The sequence below is a fragment of the Formica exsecta genome, unplaced genomic scaffold, assembly GCF_003651465.1.
Source record: "Formica exsecta isolate Colony F162 unplaced genomic scaffold, ASM365146v1 scaffold465, whole genome shotgun sequence".
Lineage (NCBI taxonomy): Eukaryota > Metazoa > Arthropoda > Insecta > Hymenoptera > Formicidae > Formica > Formica exsecta.
In genome coordinates, this window is record NW_021851887.1 from 438,181 (window position 1) to 464,092 (window position 25,912).

General features: G+C 35.1%; 1 protein-coding gene across 2 annotated transcripts in view; it reads left to right on the forward strand.

Annotated features, from left to right (window-relative positions):
* The window catches only part of LOC115241062 (UDP-glucuronosyltransferase 2B31-like), a 403,584-nt gene that overhangs the window by 7,539 nt on the left and 370,133 nt on the right, over positions 1-25,912 (forward strand). The window contains exons 1-2 of one of the 2 annotated variants that reach the window (XM_029816594.1): positions 17,499-18,427; positions 20,574-20,661. The gene's annotated coding sequence lies outside the window, so the exon portion shown is untranslated. Of the gene's footprint in view, positions 1-17,498; positions 18,428-20,573; positions 20,662-25,912 lie in introns of those variants that run through there. The other variant, XM_029816595.1, reaches the window with a different exon arrangement.

The window sequence follows — 25,912 nt, forward strand, 5'->3', positions numbered from 1 at the left end:
CGACGCTCTCGTTCGTTCGTTCGGTGCATTTGCGGTCGTTGCTTGCTCCAGATTCGATTACGCGTTTAAGTCGCGCTTCAAGATACATCTCCGCCTTTAACGTTCATTACGCCTTGATTGCACGGTAGACGCAATGAAGCGTGTGATCAACCGCACGACGAGATTACTCGCGACGAATTATGCGAATGCGACAGCGTAGCAATACGTGCGCATTAATATATGTTTTGCACAATAAACGTTCTACCTCGATAACGATGTAACACGCGAATAACATTCTATGACACTCGCGCGTAATCAACAATGTATATCGTCAACGTGTATCATCGACGTGTACACCCGTCAGAAGTGTAGTTGCAATATGTTGTATGAAATTAATAATTATATTTTTTTTTTTTTGCTAAACACGATACTGACAATTCTCTTATCAATTTTCAGTTCAACAGTCATTCGCCAAATATATGAGGCGATTATAATTAAGAGGCAATCTACGAAATAAATGGGATACACGAAGTGTTTTTTTTTTTTTTATATCTCTATTGCATTGAAAATTAAATTCACTGAAATTATAACGAATCTCGCGATTAAGCGTGTTATTTTTTTACTACTAGTCTCGCGACAATGTAATTTCTACGACGCACATGGATACAGGTCAAAGCGCTTAATTCTCTCTTTACGTACGGTGAATTATTTCGGACGTGTTCTCTTCTCGTCGCGATGCCACAATAGGGAACGAGCGGAATCTCTTTTGGGAGAATTATTATCGCGGTCTCGCGCATGTGGAGGGAACGTGCAGTCGGTGGCGCGATGACAAAGAACGCGTCCGTTTTTCTTCACGACGTGACGACGCGTCGTCTAAGCGTATAATCTCTCAAGTATTGTTCGTATCTTCCGTCGATTTATCCAACTGCTAAGGTGGAAAATGTGTGCGCACCACCGTTGGCCGTCCATCCCATAAGGAGGACGCATGGGGAACGAAAACACATCTGCCAGTTTTTAACGGCGGCGCCATATATCATAAACGCGAGTGAAACGTTAAGGGCGAGAGAGGGTCACCGTCTGGACCATCTATCTTATACGACTTAACTCGAAACATCCGATATGTACAGGGTGTTTTATAGCACGCGGCGCACTCGCCTTCGGCTGCAAAATTTGGTAACTTTCTGACTATTCATATGCTCTTGTAATTATTGAATTATCGAATAGTCGATTGTTCTCCGCGCTTTGCATGCATCTCTCCTACGATAAAACATATTTGTATTGTTTGTATAAATTTTCCTCATTGTAGTTAGCTTTTGACGATCGGTCCATGAAACATTCTGTATAAGCGTACAAAACGATAAACATATACTTATATAGTATATAGGAATTCATGTTAGTGGACAACACACGTTCTCGCGTCTGTATTGCGTATGTATGTGTGCACAAAACAGATATACAGATACCGTATGTGTGTTCCAATATTAAAGCAACGCCGTAACGCAATAATGCCTCGACAACACTGATCCAAGATAGGAGCAGTTTTTCTTGGTTACGTCGACGGTGTTCTATCTATCGCATACGAAGCTTCGTGCAAACTTTGTCCCCAGACGACGACAAATCATCTGGAGATGAACGACTCTACGTCATAGATTTTGGTAAATCGTCTAAAAATTTGTTTATTGAGAAAAAAAATTAAACGATTCTTCATAAAGCATTGATCTCTGCGATGGGATTAGCAATGTCGAAACGAAAAGTTTTTGGAAAAATAAAAAAGAATAGGTAACAAGTAGTAACTTTGCGTTTAACTGTCGAATATTAAATATAAATCGTTTTTTGCTCACAATCATCAAAGGGACATATTTCTAACAAAATTGTCAATCAGATAATTAATCGATTGCCTCATTATTATTGAATTAAATATTTATAATGTGTACCTGCAAATTTATCTCACATATAATAAATAGATAATTAAATGTATTAATTGAACAATGCTATACGCAAAGAAATACATATTGATTGACATGTTCACAGAAAAATATCAGTGGCTGACGTCAACAGGTTTTCTCTCTCTCTCTCTCTTTTTCTCTTTTGCCCTCTCTATCTATGTATATAGACAAAAATTTTAATTTCAGAATAACACACATCGTGAAAGCGGAAAACGAATTGCGAATTAATCCAACCGTGAACTCGTAGCGCGCGGATGAAAGGGCTCTGACGTATTGGTAAATTTCCCGTCGGGATCGCGCGGAATCCTCGACATTTACATTTTATGATATTTGTTGAGTCCTTCGACCCTGCTTTGGCTCTCTCGCGGGGAGGGACGGGAAAAGTAAGGAGGAGGAGTATTACGAGAGCCTTAAGCCAAACCATCCTTTCGTTCCCACACAAATATCCTTACGAGGGACGTTTCCCCTCCCTCTCTCCATCTCCTCTGACATACCGTTGTGTATTATCCGTGTGATATATGTGCCGTGAAAAAAGCTACGGGATGCTCATTACCGAGATAAAAACTGGCGATGCGAGCTCTCAAAATCCGCCGGCAACGGTGTTTTATTTTATCCTTTGAAACCGTCGTGTACGGAATATTCGGTAGAAACGAACACATTTCTTTCACTTACGAATTTCGCCCGAGGATTTATTTTAAATTGTAATCTATCGTAGCAAGTGTATTTACTTGAAAAATGTTTTAAATTGGTTTTTTTTTGTTTCCTGTATAATATGATTTAGTCGGGAATGTAAAACATATCCAATATTAGCTCAGAGCATATCGCAAGGAAAAATAATCGTCAGTTTTAATATAATTCAAAGAGGAATTAACTATTTCATTATATTTATAATATATAAAATTGTTTCGTGTATGTGTGTGCTTTCTCTTTTATACATAATTTGCCAAGAGAAACGATACTGATTGTTTTTCTATAAATAAATAAAGATATAAAAATGTTGAGACAAATATGCTATCTATATGTATAAAACTCACATGTAACATATTTGTATTCACGATGTTGTTATATAATGTATGTAATACCATAAAAAAAAAAAACAATATATTCATACACAGATAATTCCAATGTACGTAATTGTACGTTATGTATTCATAAATTTACACAATTTCTTTAGTATATGAATATATAATTATTATCAGATAAAGCATCTGTTAACGAAAACTCAATGGAAAATAACCGATGTAAATTGAAAAAAGTCGAGAGAAAATTATTTTTTTCTTTATCGAACGAGCTTCATGTGCAACTCTTTTCATATGTTTCTCATTCGAAAGTTAAATATTATTACAACGCCAATGAAATACCGTTTCTGATATGGAAACTTGGTTTTGTCGAATTAGCCTTTTTCCACATTCCGAGCTCGGCGACAGGCAATCTGCTATGTATGACGCGACACTGGCAAATCAAATATGACCCAATTCTGTCAGTCGCGGGATCGAAAGTATTCGTCCATATCCGAGGGTTAATATCGAAAACCCCGAATGCCAGAGGCCTGTCTAGATGATAACCGAACAGAGAGCCGGCGAAATTCTAATCGAGCGCAGCCGCATTCCGAATCGGACGACAATTAACCGCCTCGTCCTGAACATTCTCTCGCGGCGGTCTCCTTTTTTCCCTTCCATCGCGCAGAATATTTCGAGCCGATGAGTAGTCACCTATGTGTTACCTAGCCATTAATCCCAAAATAATTATGCGCGCGCGCATACGATACCACGGTACCGGTTATTGTTCCTCTGATATCTGGATCGCATAAATACCGCTATCCGTTGCATTCATTCGTGCCGTTATCGTTGCAACGGCGGGCATTTATTACGTCGCTGACCGTTCGCGTGGTTAATTCCATAATTGAACGGGCCGCCGATACGCACGTCTATCCTCTATAGCGTTCGCTAAAAGATTATGATATTCTCCGAGAAGCGGCGAGCATTGCATAACTCCGAGAACTCGTTTTGACATTTCCAGTGTGCACAAGCATTAAAAAAAAAAGCGTTTGAAAACGTTTTCAATGAAGCATTTTAAATACCTGTATAATTCTCCCAACTGTGCTACCATTTTACATAACGTAAATTTTATTAATCCACACAAGCGTGTGCTATAAAACTCATTTTTCCTTCCGCAGTATCAGCCAGATAACGCGCCGGATAAAATTGTGCTTTGTATCAATAACATAAATTTCCCGAAAAATCTCGCAATAACTAATATGACTCTCGACAAGATCCGTACCATAGCATATTTATTGAACAGTTTTTATGTAATGAAGATTAATTGTGTAAGTTAAAACATATTTTGCAGATTTTAAAATAGCAGGTATTTTTATATCATAAAAATATGTATTATATATATAAAGATCAAGAGCGTTATTCATCTTTTTCAATATTTTAAATTGTAGCAAGTAGATATTATATCTTGGCGAAAGAAAAATGCCACGCCACAAATAGCGTCTGTAATTTATTTTTACGATACAAAACATCGTAAGTTTTATTTCTTGGAAAAAATCTAGAGTTCTCTCTTTCATTTTTGTCATGAAAGAGCATAATTGCTTTTATACTTTAAAACGCAAAACGCCTGCTGCAACGAGATGCACCAGAACTTTCCCCTCTTCAAATCACGCAAGAGATCAGGCTATACCGGAAGCGTCGTTAATTCCGTTGTTAAGTCAGCAGGGTGCCGTCGCGTACAAGATGTACGGAACGCGGAAGGAGTATAAAGTACGAACGGTGCTCCTCGCTGTAACGAGGCACGTTTTAATCATCTCTGTTTTAATAACCATCGGAGACTGCAAGGGCGGGAGACGCCCTATCCTCGCCTCCCTCCAGTCTCGGTACACAGACGGACGTTCTTGCCGCGATCGTGGGAATCTCGTTCCGCCCTGGTGAATAAACTGCGCCGACCGAAACGAATTTCTCATTTGCACCGGCCGGATTGACACAGTCCGCCGGACAATAACCGATTCAGCGGACTCATTTAAGGTAAACTCAGCCGGTAGATCGATCCGTGATACGTGATTTCGGTCTGTTTCGCCCCCATCCGAGCGGGCGAATGTACACAGAGACGGATTATTATGAAATTATACGTGGATCAAGCGTCGGCGGCGGGGTCGGTGGTGCGCGACGAATTCGAAGGGCGGCCCGATATATGGATATAATTTCAACGTCAGTGGTTCGCGACAGACGTCGGCCGCGTGATGTTTCGCCCGTCCGATAATTGAAGCGAGTATGATCTCGAAATTCGCTTGGTCTCTTGGTCCACGAGCATATCCGGCGAGCTGTAACAAGAATTTAAATATTATGCGATGGAACTCTATCAAACGATCGCGTGTTAACGGATATTATTACTGAGGATTAATATCGCTTAAGGAATATCGCGAAACACTGTAGAAAACATATTTTGGGCCATCTGACTAATAATTTGATGAAAATATTAATGTTGTACGATATAAATTTTTGATATTTATTATTATATGTACTTCTTCTCTTGTGCAATCAAAAACATCGTATCTTTTATCTTTTAATCGAAAATTATTCTGATATAATTTTTTTATATCTTTTCTCTCTCAAAGATGTAAAATATAAGAACTCTCTCTTTCTCTTTATAATTCATTTATAAAATTCTTATCAAGATTCCGATGTTTTATTCTAGAAGGCAACCATAACTACTTTTCTATTTCACGATGTTCGAAAATTAGGTCATTTTAATCGTTTACGAATATGAACGTACGGGAAGGGATTATAATGAGATTACACGCGGATCAACGTCGTGGCAACGGCGACATTGCCGTGTGACGATTGCGAAAAGCGTTTCATAATTTCATATTGATTATTCCAGATCCGCTTGTCGCGCGTGATGTTACGTTCACTCGCGATAATTAACTCGATTATTAACGAGTACTACTGTGGAAAATGATTCTTGCCATCGGCGCGCTTTAATCTGTGGTTTTTAAAAACGTTCGCCCGTTTTTGCGCCGCACGAGCTTTGGAATTGTAACAGAACGTAGATAATGAATATTGAGTTAGCATTATTCACTTTCTTAAGCCTGCCACAGTTCGAGTCTTTATTTATCAAGATAACAATTATCCATCTATTTTTATACGGTAATAATTACTTTAGAGCGGTTTTTAGAAAAATTTTGGATAAACCTGTTATTGTAATCTTGCTTATAAATTGCAGATTATCAACTCTTTTATAATTTAAAAATTATAAATTTAATAATTTTATATAAAAAATATGTATAAGATTTTAAAACACTGCAATATATTATACGATATCGGACATACACAATTCCTATATAACGCGGATAAAATTAATTATACGTTAAAATATATTAATAAAATTAGCGAGATATATTATATAATGTAGCAGTTAGAGAAATAATTAAAATTATGATAATGCTGGCGTTATTAATGATAATAATAATAATGACGACCGCTTTCTCCCTTTTATTTAGACACAGTATTTCGACATTTATACAACTCTCAAGTATATTGCAAGTCTCATTGCTGATATGAATGTACGCGCCTCCGGGCACAAACCGATGTAGATAGTTTAGTAGCGCAGAGCGGCTTGGTGTTAATTACGCTATGGGGGTATAGATAAGTCTGTTCACACCAGTTCGTCGTATCGCGGTGTGCGAAACGTACGTTAATCAATTACTTTGATTGGATTCGTAGAGTGGATTGCGCGCGCAAAAAGTAGACGCCGAGCGCCAATGTTGACCTTATGCTACGAATTCACTATAACGATTATTGCCGTTATCGGCCAATGCGACTGCAAAAGTTACGCGATCGCGCGATAATTTTATTTACGATCACGATAGTATCATAAAATCGATCCGATTGATTTACCATATATTGCGTTCTCTAGCAAAGAAATAATTTCTTCTTTAAAGACTCATGAATTCGATAGTCATCGGATACTTGAGAAAGCAATCTACAAGCGTCGAATGCAATTAGAACACTATATCAGATAGAAATCTTTTATATAACACAGTAAAATTGAAAATAATAAAGTTTATCTAAATTGAAACTTTTATGTCTCGCGCGTTTGGGAGAATTCTATCTAATAAATTTAACGTTTTCCCAAGACTCTTTAGCTTATTATTAGCTATAACTCAAAAACGCTTTTATTAATAGCTATAATTCAAACCTTCTTATTAATAGCTATTATATATATTCAAATCTATTTCTCACTCTCTTTCTCTCTTTTATTTTTTTATATAGTTTTTATTTAAAAGTATCTTTGCGTAATTAACTGTAATTCATTAATGAAATTAAGACCGTTCGTCTCGCTACCGTTCGCTAGTGCTTTGCACGATTCTGATTCCGCTGTATTTTCCAAAGTTTACTTGCGACGTGTCAATGTGGAAATGTTAATGAGCATTACGCGCGCATTGATCTAGACCCTAGGAAAATGTTAATTAGCCGCTATCTCTAACGTTTCGCTTATTACATTTCCGCACAGCGAGTGCCGTGTGATCCCCTTTTACATACGCTTTGATGTCGATATTTTACTACCTTGATAGTTTCTGCCAAAACTGCGTTTGCTATCTCTTATTAAGAGTCTAAAGATATCAGTTATAATGTAATTAGTGTTTTATGGCGTTTTAATTGGCCATATGCACAACCATGAATAAACGATTAATGATTCATTTAATTGGCTGTACAGTCGGCAAACCTAAGCGTAAAGGCAAGCGTAATTAATGAATGTATCACAGAATATTTGAACATTCTTTATTAATGTTACAGATTTTTTTAACAGAAATTTTGAAGGAATAAGTTTCGTATACATGTTTTGTACGTAGTTTATCGATAATACCGATCGGTTAAAAATTCATCTTCTTAAACGGATTACAAACCATTCGAGAGAAGTACAAATTTTGCTGCGTTCAAATCTAATCGCAGTAATTAGTAATACTGAAATTAACAATTGCAATCAACGTGAAATCGTGATTCTAAAGTAGTATTTTAAATCTCTCACATACTGATGCCATTTCATTTGGATTATATCGTGTTTATTTGATATTAAATGGATTTATCATCAATTCAGATATATTTTCGGTCGTATAGAGGAAAATTTATTAATACCGTCCTTTAATAAAAGCGGAATAAAATCTGCGAACAATACACACGCCTCTACCGGTTCGCTGCCGCCAATAATTGATAATTTCTGCGTTTGCAACGTGATGTAATAGTGCAAAATTTGCGGCGCGACTTTGGACATCGTCGTTGATTGCCTTGCATATTACAACGAGACCGCCGCGTAAACTGACAAATTGCAACTAGCTCATTGTACCTCGTAATAAGTGGTAATCTCCTAATTTCGCTTCGTTATAGACGGTTCGATTATGCCCGCGTCCCGTTAATTTGACTGCGCAGGCAGCCTGCAGGAAACTGCATTCACATTAACTGCTTTGGAGTACAGTGATGCCGCGTGACATCATATCCTGCCTCTAAGCACAATCAAATTATCACTGTACACGTGACAAAACAGCCGATGCTCTCTCGCTACGGCAAAACAACGACCGCTTCTGCTGGCCACCCTCTGTTCTATGCCTCATGTAGACTAAATTAACTACTTAATTAAACTAGTAGACAAGCGCGCACAGTGTGTACCCTCTACCTCTTTTGATTCGTATATTTTTGCGCGTAACAAGTCCACGCAATCATGCAAGTGTATTTCTCTTTATCGATAAATAGACAAAAATGATCGATATCGAATGGAATGGTAATTAGACACTTTCTCTTTTAAGAAGATAAATATTTAAAATAGTGTTAATTTTTAATTTACATTAGTTAATTATGGAATTAAATTATTATACAGAACTAAATTATCACACGTGTAATTGAATACTAACTTAAGAGATTTAATGGAATGTTTAGATTTAAATTTAGCCAGAAACGATTCTCTATGCTGAATTCTTATTTTATCATCTTGACTTGTAATTAAAAGATAAACATATCATGTACGCGCAAATAATCTCGACTCGATATTACCAAAGTGCAAGTTCTAAATATAAATAGTTTAAAATATTTTTTTTAAACTACGTAATTATACTTACAGAATATTAAATTATTAGTAATCGTGTCATCTTACAGTACATCTAAATTGCGACAAAGTTCCCTTTTTATTATAGTATAACGAGTTATAAACTACTACGATAATTAAATGCAAATACTAGCATACAACAGGTATAATTGAACATACAATGTTAAGATATTCAAGAGAAATAGTTTGCTATACAATTCATGACCATATGTCGCGTCGTATGCATCGAAATTTCAAAGGAGAAGTTAAATAGTACTCTATTCATTGATATATAGTCAAATCAAATCTCATTCATATTTATACTTAATTTTTTTTTTCAAAACGATATCTACTTGCAAAAAATTTTACATGGTTAATGTTGTAATATACGAAAATTCGATAATGAATGCATCTGGTGGATAAGCTTTTAACATATGACGAAAATAAATCTTTTGACATTTTTTGTGCTAATGATGCGTTTCGATAAAAAATATTATCGGTATTTGGAAACTGTACTCATTATCGGATTATATACTGTAACGTGTCTACCTGTGACATCGCGGAAGAGAAAGATAATCGCAAACTACGTGCAAAATCGCGCGTATCGCGAGAGGAATGAAAGAAGCGAGAAGTGCTATGATGTAACGTATCGGGCGAGAGGTGGAGAGAATAAGAATGCGCCGCGGGTTTTCAAAGGAGGTTTCCACGGTTTCCCGTGGGGGATAACGACTACACTACGGCGATTCCGTGGAGGCTGCGGGATATTTCAAGGCGGGACCGGGCGTCGTTGAATCGTGCATTTTACGACGGCTCCTTACGAGACCTACCAACGCGCCGATATCCTTTGCCGGTGTGGTGGTAGCCTTCGCTTGTGTCCTTTTAACATGCAGCCTGCGCCATCAAGGGATGCGAACAATACACACCGACAGAGGCGGCGGATGTGGAGAAAGTACATACGTCTGGAAATTTTATGTGCTGCTCGAAAAAATTTTCGCCCGTGTTAAGCGATGAACTTCTGCCACGATATCTCGCATTAGAGCGAGAATTTTGACAGCGGGCAGAGTTCGAAGTTTTAAGTAGTTTTAATAATTAAGCAAGTTATACAAGCGTGTCCAACCTTTGCAGTTATAAAATATTTAGCTGTGGACATTTTTCGTGCTTGGATAAAAAAATGCATTCACATTTATTCGGTTTCTGTCAAATTTTATTTTGTTTAGACAATTTTTTTTATCATTATGATTTATCTATAGAATCTCAATTTGTAACCGTATGCTTGTTACACAAAATAGATATTAAATATGAGCGATGATGTCAAATTAGATAAAGTGGAATAAATTGAGATTGCAAGTGAAATTCTCTCCCTGAAAACCTCGTACTAGTTGGTACTCAGTGTCCAAATCATTGGATATTGCATTAGTAAAATCTCAAGTCTGAAACATTGAACTCGTTATTACACAGGCCGAGCATGTCAAAGATGATTTATTAACCTCCATTAGAGGTGGCTTGGTTTAACGAGTAAAACAAGTCCGCCACGCTTTTCCAGCATGACGAAAATGAATTACGGATTTCAATTGAAGATAGATTCTTGCCAGAGATTACAGAGGAATCAGAGACTCGTCGGAGATATTCTACAAAACGGCTATTTCGATTTGTCAGTCGAAATTCACTTTTGCCTTATTGGAAGACAAATTACTATAAAGTTTAAGCAAGAAACCATTCATCAAACATAAAAAAAAGCATCGGACAAATTCTGGAAAAATATTATAAATTACAATTACACGTTACTTGAAAATAAGAACATATATATACATATAAAATTTTTCTATATAATACTATATCAAATTATGTTTCTATAATAATGATTTTAACAATAATAATCTTAATAACAATTTAATAAACATTAAAATAAGTTTAATGCTGTAGCTATTATCATTATGCTTAAATAAAGAATACGTTGTTTACATCTCTTGTGAACTTACCGAGCTCTGTAAACAGCGCATCTCAAAATAGGAGGCAGTAACGAAGATACGTGCATGAGAGGCTGTAGTCTCTTGTACCGAGGTTCTCGATTGATGCTCGCGCAAACACGCATCCCCGAAAATCGGCTACAGACACGTACGTGGTCGACGTGGGCGATGTCCGGCGCGAGTAACAACATCGTTGATATCGACGAAGACTACACTGTGTGGAAACGATCGTTACTTCGGGAGTGTAGTCCGCAGACTATCCGGCGAGTGTATGCGCCGCCATATGACGACGACGGCGACAGCCGTGTAACGGATATAAGTCTGTGCGGAGGATGCGCGGGTCGTTGTACATACGTGCCGGTGTCATGGACGTGTTATTAGATACGGGAAGTAATGAGCTCTTGGGCACAATGAATTATGTCCGATATCATAAATACCGCATTACAACGTTACGCACTGGCGTGCGTCAAAGATATATCTTTGATGCTTCATTTCAACGAATATTTCGCCTTTTTTATCGTCTCCCTCGCGCCACAATGTAATTTACTTACACATCTAACGTTATATGGTAGGCTACATATTTTCCATTTATTTATTTTGTATATATATTAAAATCGCGTATATGCTTCCTGATAAATCTTCGATGCTTGTCAATAGCAAAGCTTAGTATGCAACAGGCAAATTGATATCTCTCACGATCATAACCGTTTATCTTATTTGTTAAACAGATTTTATAATTCAATCGCGCACACAGAATTGATATCCAAAAGTCCCCCTTCCTCAACGGTAACTGCTGCGCGCCCACCAATAGCTGTCGACCCTACATTCGTGAGTAGCATAAGTGACACTCCAACACTGACTCGAGCGTCGTCCACCGATTGACCGCTCGCGCTGGTGTGTATATATGTACGCTTCAGGATCACCAAATATCAGTGTGTACGTATGGCATGAGGCTTGGCGCGTCTCTCTGTAACAGAAGTCGTGCAGGTCGCACATGTCCAGCATACAGGTTACCTCCCTACGTACACGGCCTCTGCCCTCTAGATTCAACCCTTCGTCTCTTCCCTTCCTCAGCCCTCCCTTCTCTTGACATCCGGCGATGAATCTACTTAATATTGCAGCGAATTGCACCTTACCTTTGTTGCATCTAGGGATGCTTTCGAAGTATCGAATAAATATATCGATATTTGTTCGCGGCAAAAGTTTATCTGTTTATTTAGATTAGACATCGTCATTTGTGTATGGATGATAACAGAGTAGAGAATATCAGTGTTTCGTAAAGGCTAAAAACAAAGAGGGAATAATTCCGAAATATATATGTTATTTTAATATACATTTGATTACTTGTATTTTCATTAATTCATTATCGCGGACATTTATTTATTTAATCATGTAGCACAGCTACTCTAGCGACCTTTTGATTTTTATAATTTAAAAAAATCTCGTTCGATTTTTATATATTTTTCTTCCCCGATTTGAAATGCGTTACGACGTCCATGCGTATCGGTCGTTTTTTAAGTCAATATAAGTAATTCAATATTTACAGGAGCGCATGTCCCATATGCAACAGCTGTTGTTTACGACACAAACGTTATTGCGCCCATTTTTAATGAATTCTTATATAACCGTGTCGCTAATCATATTATCCAGTAAATAACATGCAAATATATTTATTATATTTATTATATTATATTTAACTACGCTAAATAACTAAATAAAATATTGATCAAAGAAAATATATTTCAAAATATTAAAATTGATAAAAAAATATATTTTCTATATTTTATGTATTTCAATAATGCAAGTGCAGATTACATAACCATATAGTATATTCAAAATTTTTATATTTTCAAGAGACAAAATAAAAATTATATGGTTTGGTGTAAAATCTTAGATTTTTGCTTAATTTTGCCTAATTCGACATTTTTAATGGCTTTAATACTAGAACAGAATTAATTTCTCTTTCTCTCTCTCTTTTTCTCTTTCTGTATATCAATCGATCTTCTCTCTTACCATCTTCTACGGATGTTTTACAATTCATCATATATAAGGCTTCATTGATTCATTGACGTTTATTTATACGATCCGGCAGAGAATTCTCGCGCCTCTGAAAATATTAACAATTAAATTCTCCAGGGTCGAAATGTTGCGAATGAACTGTTTCGCCGAGCAATATTTGCTCGACTAGAAATGATTACCAATGGAATCGCGCTACGCTGGGGTAAACGTTGACGGTACAATATTGCGATATGCCGTTGAAATATCGCCGAGCGTGCAGTATCGGCCAACCCTGCTCTGACTGCGCGGCGCAGCGAGATAGATCGATTATCGGCGACCGAATTTCTTCGCGATTCAGCGAATTTGCTATTGTAATTCGATATCATCGTGGTATTCGTTTAGTTGGCAAGGGGGTCCGATCTTAAAGCGAAGCTAATGTTACGCGCTTTATAAAAGTTATAATTTTAAACAAAATCTCTCTTTTGTTTTAACGTGTCTAAAATTCTTACTTTATTCACTCAAACCTTAATAGCAATTCATGCTAGAACGACCGAATGTATTACTTGGTAATCTTCGTATGAATTTATGATACAAATGTAAGAGAACAAGTAGAACAAGATCATCATATATACGGCTTCTGCAAGTAGAAATGAAGGTATATAGGCAGACATCTCTTACGTCTGAACACAGATAAACAGTTTGATACGATAGCATCCGTTATATATATTTTTTGGTTAAAAATTTCACATTTTACATTATATTATGTTATGTTATATTATTACAAATTACAAGATCCTTCATAAAAGACAACCCGGCTGCGCTTCGCAGTTTATCACTCTGTTTTCGCGGTTATATGTGTACTGCGCTGCTGCGATTCCGTAACACCTGCCTACAAGCCACGTACGACGTTTCACGTACGTCGCGGAATATTCAAAAAGCGATCCACCGAGCCGAATAAAAAGCAGGTCGCGTCTGCAGCATGGACGACTTTTTGCGACAAAACGCCGGCACACATACGTAATCGGGCGGATACGTAAGTACCTATCCTTCGCACGAACACATACGGCGGAATGAATATCTCGAGCTCAGAATCTTGGATCTCGGTGGCGTAGATATTGAATATTAAACGGGCGTTATGTGTATGCATGTGTGGGTCGGTATCTATTTCACGGAGGAGTTGCCTATGTCGCATGAGCAACGTCCGAAAGTAAGCAGGCACGAAGAGCCGCTTCAGTGACACAAATTTTACAAGTCTTTTTTCGAGCTGGAATAGATTTGTAGTGAATAAGAAAATATAAGTAAATAAAATACATAAATAATATACAGATTTTGCAACGAGCTTTAGCAAAGCAGAGTGTAAAAGAATTTAAGAGAGATGACATTCTATAGGAATGTGTAAAACATGTAACAGAAAATATGTAAAACACACAATTGGATTTGAACTCTTTTTCCATAAAACTCTTGCAATTAAAATTGCAATCAGTGACAATGAGGTGATTTCGATAATCATCTGTATTAACTCGATAGTGTATTATTGAGTGAGAGATAATTCTCTCACAACGAAAAATATCGTACGTAAAATATTTCGTTTAATTACGATTATATATTAATTCCATAATCTTTTATTGATATGGTAATAAGTAATAACATATAGTTTTCATTACATCGTATTATTTGCATCTCATAAAACGAGATTAGAATATAGTTTTATTTTCGTTCTTGAATTATTCATATTGAAAAACGTTAATGACAGAAGATTGTCAATTTATTTTGAAATTATAGGATAAATGTTGCGATAATTAGTAACTGTGCGTAACAAATTATTATCAGTTGACAACAGTTCCATTATGCTGAGCTTAAAAAATTCGTCTCTTTAATCTAGAAAATTGATTTAGAAAAATTTAGTCTTTCAAATATTTCTTCAAATCAAGTTTATTAATTTTGAAAGTTGCAAAATTTTTATACTACTTGATTTAATCACCATTGAATATTTTTCTCTTTTTCTCTATCTTCCCTTCTCTTAATCTCTCTCTATTTTATCTATGTGTGTTCAATATTATATTTTTATATATAAACAATATCTATTTTCTTTCCTTTCACTTGTTATCTTTTCTTGTTCATCGTGTTCTGTTATCTCTTGAAAAATAATTTATTTTAAATAATCTTATACATATATATTATATCAGTTATAAAAAATATTTTGATAAGCTGTAAAGAGAGACTTTTAAAGAATTGATACCTAAATATTAATAACTAAATTTAGTAAATTTTACGTATGATTACACAGATATTCTGTAGCAAATATTTGTATCCTTTAAAAGGCTCACAATTTGCTTGCCGCGTTCTATTTTACAAAGTACAGCGAAGTATTGATAAAGAATAGTTACACAACAATTTCCATCGTTCGGCCATCATGATTAAAGTCGGCGAAACTGTCTAGCACCGCTATTAGACTTGGTAAGTGTTTAATGGCGCTATATCGGCGTGCTCGTCATTATAGCTATCTATAGTGGTGTGATTGCTCGTAATACCCAACTTTCAAAGAATAGCATAAAATAATAACATAAAAATTTCGCAGGAACTTTTAACAGGATTTTTTCAACAGTCAAACTGTAAAACGTACATAATAAAACAAAAGTGTGTACATAATTAAAACAAGGAGAACAATAAATAATTCGAAATTTTAGTATGATTTAAAATTAGTAATCATAACAAGCATATATCCTATGGATTTAAAAAGTTTATAAATAGAGACAAATTAATGACAAAATTTATAGAAAGATTATAAAAATATAAAAATTGTGAAAATTTATTTATTTAATATCTTTTTCTACATAGACTGCCTTTTTAATATATAAATTACAATAAATCAAAAAGTAAGAGTTTACCAATTAAAATTTTTATTCTTTTATAATGCTTTATTACACACGGCGCTTCTTTATTTTTCAATATTAGTAAAAAAATTTACTGTGATTTTTATTCATTCATACATATGAACGTCGACTTTTTTGTGAGATGCTTCATGCAATTACAATTGCAATTTATTTAATATAAATTTGTCTAATATAGATTATACGGCAGTACTACGATTTCCGAGGCCTAAACAAACCCAAACAAAACTTGAACTTTTGTTCCAAATAATCCATTTATAAATACTCCATAGTGAAATCTGGGTGCCTTGGAAATCATATCTTCGATTCGGCATACAGGGTAAAATGTGTAAAAAAAATTATTCTCGAGAGAATGCGATGTACAATTTCCAATGAAAAATCTGGTTTTTATTTAATTCAAGCTACACACATAATCAGACGTTTAAGTTCACTTAAAAGCACACGGACGACAGAGATTTTTTAATTAATCCGCTTTTTTCCTGCTTGGTACAGATGGATAGACCGGGATTGTACACCGGAAGTAGACGAGTGTTCGTCTAACGCGCATGCGGTATTATTGCGATTTAATGATACCATCGGCCGTTTATTATGCCGCGCTACGTGTTGCTGTTCGCGCTCGCTGTGCCGTTGCCTATCTCGTCGGTTGTGCCTGCAAAAGCAACGGGTTATGGAGTAATAATTCGGCGCCGTGTAGTTATACCGTCGCCGGTGCAGACGCACCCCCGTAAGCCAAACAACACGTCAGCCGTCGCGACGCCTACGTTCGCACAAGCGTCGTCGCGGGCTGGGCCCTTGCGGTCTCTCGTCGCCTCTTGCCGCATAAACGCCAGTCTATCTGATGTCCCTCGCACGCCATTTAACATTTAATGGACGGCACGCTGTCCGAAAAGCACCGTTTATCATTCCAGGGCAGGCTCCGATATGAAAGACAACGACACGTAGCTCCTCTGATCGACGATATAACAGGCAGTTACGCAGGGTGAAAAGAAATATATAGTCACGATCGGAGGATGACTTTTAGAAATCTATAAAAATGATTCTGAAAGATTTGAAATTGATCTTCACGTGGAAATGAAATGAAAAAGTCATCAAATATCGGGAAATTTCGCTATAATCATGATAATTAATTTTTGATAAATAACATGTAACTGTAATACATAACTGTAATGATAATAGATTTTTATCAAAGCATATATTTCGCGAGATTATTGATTATTTCAAGTAAGAGTCAAAGAAACAGGGATAAAAGTTATAAATTAACGTTTTGTTGCGATCCTTATGGACGATAATTATTTCTCTAACGATATTTGAAAGAGAAGGTAAATATATTTTAAATATATTTTTAATTTTTCATTGATTTTAATGTAATATTCTTCATGTTGAGAATGCACAATAAAATACGAATCGCAAAATCGAGAGATTAACGTAATAAAAGACCGCGTGTGATACATGTATACTAATCATTTAATTATTAATTAATAAATCTCTTAGATTTTATTTGCAACGATGTATCAAATTTAATTTGAAATACAAAATATAGAATATTCAGCCTCAATTTATATTATAAGATGGTTAATATATGTATTACAAAGCGGCAAAACAAATTTGTTGTCATACGAAGGTATTCGGCCTTGACGGCGCACAGCGAGTGTACAGTTTATTATTGTTGACATACTCGCTCACACAGTCGTCATTAGTACGGCGAAACTCGAATAGAGAGGTTGCTCCTCGGCATATCGTCAGATTATTCTTCGAGAAACGCGATTATTTTCTACATTTATTATAATTAGCGATACATAAGCGTATCGAAACGATTGTAATTAACCATTCGCTTTAAATTGCTCGAAGTTATTTGTTGATGTTATATATACATATATATATTTCAAGGCGGCAAAATAAATTAGTTGTCATACAAAGGTATTCGGCCTTAACGACGTACAGTGTACAGCGTATTATTGTTAACATTCTTGCTCACACAGTCGTCAGTCATACGGCGAAACTCGAATAGGAAGGTTGCTCCTCGGCTTATCGTCAGATTATTCTTCGAGAAAGACGATTATTTCCTACATTTATTATAATTAATGACATATATGCATATCGAAATGATTGTAATTAACCATATATTCGCAAGGCTTTAAGTTGTTCGAAGTTTTTGTTATTTTGACACGCGTTGACTTCAAATATAATACAATTCTTATGTGAAACAGAAAATTAATTTGTAATCGCGGAGTTCGGGAGTACCATGTAAAGTGCCGCTCGTCCGTTTTAATTGTGCCGCGAATGATTCGTTATGTTTTAATTAGTTTGAGATGTTATGTAGAGTGTCACGTCTTAATTAATTTAATAGTGCCGTGTACAAAACATCGCATGTTCGAATTCGGGAGTGCTGTACAAAACGTCGCGCGTCTGTTCTTATCATATCGCATAATAAATAGTAATGTACTATAATGAACCCCTTCCATATTTTTGCGAGTGTGAGTGCAATGAACTGTGTAAGTGCAATGAATCCTGACAATCTGAAAAAAGAAAAAGTCTGGGAGGCGACGGCGACGGCGGAACAATCTATGGCGTGAGTAATTCATTTTATTTGTACATTATTTATTTATCTTGCACATATTTATTTTTATTTATTTGGTACATATATTTGGACTTAAATAAGAATTAATGAAAAATTTAATGTATAATATATTTTATTAAAATTTGTATTATATAAGAAGCATAGTTTTTTTGTAAATTGTATAATTATTCCATTAAATATTTGTTTATTATTGTATCATATAAAATTCAAAAGAAATATTTTAAATGGAATAGCAAATTATATATCGGAAAATTTGGCGTTTATTTTCTGTTTCTGTATCTGTCGAATATGTGAGAAATTTGTGAAACTTTAAGAAAATAAGAAAAAATAATAAGTTATTACTTTTTTCGCAATAATATTGAGTTTTATTATATTGATTTATTAAAATTAAATGATAGATTGTTGATATATTTAATCTTTTTGGAATGTGAAAATATTTGGCGTAAAATAATGTAATTAAATGAATTTACATGAATACTTTTTTGATCAAACTAAATTATATTCTTTAAATGAATGTTAGATATCATATGCGATAATTGCCACTCATCAAAATTAAATTAAAAAACACAGAAAATATACAGAGCCTGAGTTTATATTATAAAATGTTATATATATATTGGGACGGTAACAAATTGATTGTCATATAATATTATATTTTTATATTTTATATATTATATCCATTGTTTTTCTCAGGATGTTTTATTAACATGCGGTCATGTTATCCATTCGCACGACTACCTTTGCGACTCGAGCGAAAAGGTAGTAATGTGAAACTCTTTATATTATATATTATCGAATTCTTTTCGAAAGAAAATCTATATATTGTCGCGATCGCAATAAGTATCGATAAATAATTTATTATGATTAACAATCAATCAACTTTTAATAAACGACGTTTCGCGATAATAGGCCTTTATCGAAGTACGCCATATAACGCTCTACTGTTTACATGTCGTGGCCTTGTTGTCATCCGCACGACAACACTCGAGCAATAAAGTAGTGGTGCGAGACGTTCCGTATATTGTCAAATTCTGTTTCAAAACGTGATCGCGATAAATACCGGAAAATTTTGCTATAATCATAATAATTAATGACTAATTAATTTTCGATAAACGGCATACAACTATGTGATAATAGATATTTATCGAAGCATATATTACATATTATTATTTCAAGTAGAAAGCAATAGGGATAATAATTATAAATTATCGTTTTGTTGCGATCTTTACGGGTAATAAATATTTCTTTAACGATGCTTAGAGTATGAAATATATTCCGCCTGATATTTTAAATTTTTTGCCGATCTAAATGTAATTTGTCATCATTTGGATTGAAATTGCGTAATAAGGCACAAATTGCAGAATCGATTAAAATAATTAAATTAAACATTAAAATAATGAAAAGCAGTAATATATCAATCGTTTAATCACTGATTAATTAAAGTTCAAGAGACAGAATATTTCACATGAATGTATTAAACATTTTGCGGTAACATAAATTAATTTAATTTACACAATGTTTTTAACACTTATTTTTTTACATATTATTGTCTGTCGCAAGATTTATTTGGTCGAGAGCTGCCATATAAATAGTTGGCAAATTTAATTATATTTTTGAATATAGTAATCCGTGAATATGTATCTTTAATTTTAACTTGTATATTTATTCATTTATGTTAAAATGCGATATAGTTATAATCTTTCGATTATAAAATGAAAAAGAATTCCAAATTATATATTATATTACAAAATTATATAATATAACCCTCCCATCGAGTACACCTTGACGTGATGGGAAGGCTCAGTACCTAGGTGGTGTGGTGTCTTAAGGTTTATCTTAAAGGTTTAGGATTAATCGTCTAATTTGATTTTTTATTTACATAATTTAAACAAGAGAGAATTAGAGAAAAAGATTTTTATAAAAGCTTTTGTCTTTTGCAAAAGTTTCTATTTCCAGCTTTTAATAGAATTATTAGAGAGTTATTATTAGTTCTTTCAAAATTTATAAAATTATTTCATTAATCTACTTATTATTATACGCATCGAATATAAAATTCAATGCGTACAATAATAATTTTTTGAAATATTAGTTATTTTGAGCGTAACTACAATTTGGATCTTCTATTTGTATGTTACAGATCAACATAACTGACAACCCTGACAATCTGAGGAGGAGAAGGAGGTCTAGAGGAGAGTCATCGGGCACCGGCAGAGCAACCACTTAGGGTGAGTATTATTTATATATTAGTTGTTATAAATCGCTTATAGCATTAATTCGGTATATTAATGAGATATTAATATCGATTCATTTATTTGAATTATTTAAACAAAAAAAAACTCAGAGAGAAAGACTTTTATATAAATCCAATACACACCACACAAGTCTCTATTCAAAAAATAGTTTTTGTAGAATTTATAAAATTGTTCCAAATTTATATATCTGCTTATTATTGTACATATCAGATATAAAATTTGGTACGTAAAATAATTTTTTCAAATATTTATTATATTTTGGGCGTTGCTATAATTCGTATTTTATATTTGTATGTTATAGACAACGTAGTTTCAATATCTACAACTCCGCTGTTGCGTGTCAGTGTCGGTGAATGATAAACTTTTATTTTATTTTAAGGTAATGGATTCGCGTAGATTGTAAGTATAGATGTAGATTGTAGATTTTAGATAAATTTATTGTCTTAAAATGGATGTTGGGTTAAAACAGATTAGACTGAATATTTTATCCTAAAAAGGACAGAAAGCATTTTCTTTGCATAGTGGATTCCATTTGATTTATTTTCTAAAAACATACTAATCATTATTATAATTGTGTAAATGATTGAATAATAATTTTGAATAATAATTTATTTTTATAAGGCATCGATTTCAGTCTAATTTTTTTTAGCTTATGCATTCATATTGATTGATAACTTGGCTTTATATCAGTTAAAGCAAAGTTATATTAAAATGATGTGAGATCCAAAAAATATTCCGATATTTTATCGCGGGAATAAGAATTCTTTTATATCGATTGTTTTAGAAAATTGATTGCCTTCACAAAATGCTTAAAATATATGTATATTTTTTACACATATCATGTAAAAAATAGTGTTAATACAAGATGCATAAAATGTAATATAATGAGATATTAATATCGATATAAATTTTCGATATAAAAGCGTATACGGCATGAGAATATGAAAATCTTATAATTTATTTATATAACATTATCACACTAATGGTGCGAGAATGGGACCTTACATCATTTATTATGAATGTCTTTCCTCTCTGATACGCTTCTAAGCGTAGTGAGATTATATGCAGTAAAAATTGCAAGCAACGCGAATACGGTTTTACTATTCACATTTTGCGCCAGCAAAATTTGTTCGTTTTTTAAACGTTTATATTTTCATATATTCATATTGTACAGTTTAACTTTGGATATTCGCGAAATCGTTATCTGATTAAAACGATTAATTTTTTCTGTACAATACCTAAATTTTTATAAATTTTGACATTCAATTTTAAATCGAAAAATTATCGAAATGGTTTTACAATTAATATTTTACATGATAATGACGGTATCTTTTGCATTAACAACACACACGTCTAATAAATCAATCAGTCAACGTAAATGAGCGCAAATAAAATCTTTGCGCTTATCTGATAGTGACAATAAGCAGTCGGCAATAAAAGAAGAATTTCTCTCCCTTTTCAATCTCTGGCTAAAGATCGGGCCAGAAAAGTAAGTTCAATATTGGTTCTTCAAAAGAAAGTTTTTCGTTATGAAAACATCTCACCGTGCATATAAAATATTTTCAAATCAATTATATAAACGCCAGGTTTATAAACAATTCCAAATGCGCATAAATTTCGCATATTTTACAACGTTAATAATTTATTATATACTTGACATATCTCACGTGTCATCGCGTTTAACTGAGATTTAGAAATCTCGGCACGTCTCGAAGTAGGTATAGATACTCTAGCAAATTACGTTTTGCCAGTGAGAGGACTTAATTAATCTTGCAATCTTCAATGACGGTACAATCGACAAAGCGGAAAGCGCGAATGTGCACGAAACACAATATACCGTTCCCGGTGGTCCCTATCGATGAGACAAAATGACGGCAGCTATAACGCCGCCGTGTCGCCTATATTTCGACGATCCTCCTTTCGCTCTCTCCGCACGAGCACCCTCGTTAAGCGCCTACGTGTCCGCGATTCTCAATCGGTTGATCCTGGCATACCGACATTATTTTTAGACGCTTGATCGGTCACGGTTTCATCGGACTCCGCCTTTAATCTTCCTGATTTTAAACTAACTTGCAAGTTTTAGAGAGCACACAAGAGATATACGTCACACTGTGACGATTCATTATTTATGTCAAGTGATTAATATATCTATGTATAATCGCAAAGGAACGTAATATATCTTTGGCGGAAATTTTGGCAAGAGTGTATAGGATTTACTAATCGTTCTAATATGCTAATGCATATCGTTCATTTATTTATATATACGTCGAGTATAATATGGCAAAAATATCCGTAATGTCAAAACAGTATTCTTAAAAATAACACCGACGTCTAAAACACATTTTCGTTATAAAATATTAATATCGATATTAAAAGAAAATTTGTTGTGCGTTACATAAATTCGCACAAAATGCTAATAACTGAATTATGTAACAATATAATGCAACACGTACGAGTTTGTATCTCGAAGAAGAATCGCTATATAATAAAAAGATGGATATCAAAAAATCCACGACTCGTCTCGTGCTCCATATATATACACATATGCGCAGATACACTCACACACACATACACGCACACACACACACACACATACATATATCTTCGCATACCCACATGGGCACAGTCTCGCTATCGCAGCCCCATCGTGTAGATGTACGTGCCCGCGACTGCCAAGAGTCACAAGAAGAGAGACCAGCGAAAAGCGAGCGGCCGAGCTAGGCAGCTATGTACGTCACGTCTGGGTTCTGGATTACATTTATATCCCCATGCTCTCCCCCGTACACCCGGTGAACCCAGGGGGCCGATGCGCCAATACGTGCCTATAATCTTCTCCCATATACCCTTTCACTCACTCGTGCTCGATCGCGATCCTCCTCCGTCATCCCTCTCTATGGACCATGGTCTACACAGGGGATATACCTATCTTCCCTCCCCGAATCGTCCGTGCGTCCTCGCGCATACACGCGTGATGAATCTTTCCGTGCGTGTACGTGTGCATAAAAGAACAACTGCAGATAGCGGATAGTAACTCGGTTTCTCACGATGGTGACTGCGTTACCGGTAATAGATCTCCCAGCTAACGCTATTACTCCTGCGGGACACTTTATTTCTGAACGATGTCTCGGCCATGACTCGAAAGCCCTTATCCAGCAATTTCGCGGTATTCCAGACAATGCCGGGTAATGTCGGATGTGGGAAGAAAAAACGTATCGATAACGTCGATCGGCAATTCGCGAAGTCATCGAGAATTATCAATTGGATAGAGAGATGGGACGTTTATTTATAGTCATATTTCAAACAATCAAATAAGGGAATTTCGCTTGAAAATATAGCGCTACCGCTCAGAATTGATCTTGAAATTTCAAATTTTGATAATAAAATTCTCCATCGAGTTTCTTTATAAAATTATTTTTATCAGACTTTAATATATATTGGGTCGAACGGAAAATTCGTGCCGTTTTTCCGGTCTTCTTCTGTTGGTAAAAAACGGAACAAACTTTCCGTTCAACCCAATATATACAATAATTGTTATAATTATTACATAATGCAATAAATTTAAACGAATGATTATTGTACTAACGTACGTTGATGACGTTCTGATTTTCTTAGTTAGGCGCTTTTGCCACAGAAACATTCTTCATTAGAAAAATTATTAGATTCTTCTGAAATACATTCTTTATAATGCTCCTTGTAGATAAAGGCATTTTCATTCGAACGCGAAAGTATCCGGTATCGATAAGCATCAGAAAAACAGCGTCCCCCAACTTTTTCCTCTAAAATCCGACCCGTATTCCTCGGTTGTTCTCTCGCTCTTTCTTTTCCCCCCTCTCTATCCCGTATAGAGGTGATTTACGAGAAAGGCTTAACACAAGCTGGTTTGTTTTTATCAATAGTTAATTCGCAATTTACATCCGTTTAAATATTCATACCGCCGTCGCCGTGAAAACCCGGAGCTTTTGGTCCTCCGCATACTTATTCGTGAATCCCATCCCCCTTCTCTCTCACTCTTTTTCTCCCTCTCTAAGTTCCTGTGTTATATCTCTATTCTTCTTTGCCTTTCTCTCTCTCTCTCTCACTTTTTCTTTAACGCTCCCATAGGAACGACAAAACCCAGTTGGATACGTTCGAATGCTTCCGCAAGCCGAAATCTCCCACGCATTAAATTCTAAAGCCGCTTTCTAGTTTCGCGACCTACTCTCTTTCTCGCACATGATGACTCTGCGAATAAGCTTTTCGCGTCGCCAAACTTCCTCCCGAAAACACCGCGATTGCGGTTACATAGGCGTCGTGAGCGCGGCCAACGTGTTTGTCAAAGAGGAAAGGAAAGATATACATTCGTGGGCGATTTCGTGCTGACAGGCATGAGTGATATTATAACGCGGACGTAATTAATTAAGCTCGATGTTAGCGCGGTAATTCAGGACGAATTTACTTACCAACATTCGCCGGAGAGTCGGGTACACCCGGTTAATTATGCGAGTATATTTTATGGAGGAGAGAACCATATGGCGGAAGGATTGGGTAAACATTAATTTACAATGAGCAATATGTGTAGAATTAATTAGGTAAAAGAGCTGCGGTATTCTCATCTCACGTCTCACGAAATGCACTCTACAATGTTTCAAGGAGAATGACATGAAATCACAACCATTAAAATTAAAACGATTACATAAACACAATATTTTTATATAAATCTCTTTTAAATGTTATATTTAAGAAATATATTTTAAATATGTTGGTATCTGTTTTTTACGGTTAATTTATAGTTGACAGCGTCCTGACAAAATGTGTAATACGTCCCGCTGCACATACATATTTCGTAGCGTCTACGAGAGAAGAGGATATAATCCAACTTTGCAAACATGTATATCGCGCTGAATGAATAATAATTCCTGGAAATGAAATATCACGGTCGCGCATCCCCTGCCAACTGAAAACAATTCTCATTCAGCGCGTTTGATAATTCACTCGTATTTAATAAAATGTTGATGGAAAAGTCCTCGCGCACGACTATATAGCATGTAACTAAACTTTTCTCTCCAAACTCAATACTGCCGGCACATTCGGAACAATCGCAATGTGTAACCAAAGTTACCGAAACGCGTTACGAGGGCTCTCTCAGAGAATCGACGGATTCGATGTCAAATTTGCGAAAGTACCATTCGCGCATCTCGGCCGGAAACTTTGTTTTTATTCCGTGCTCGGGACGCAAAATATATAT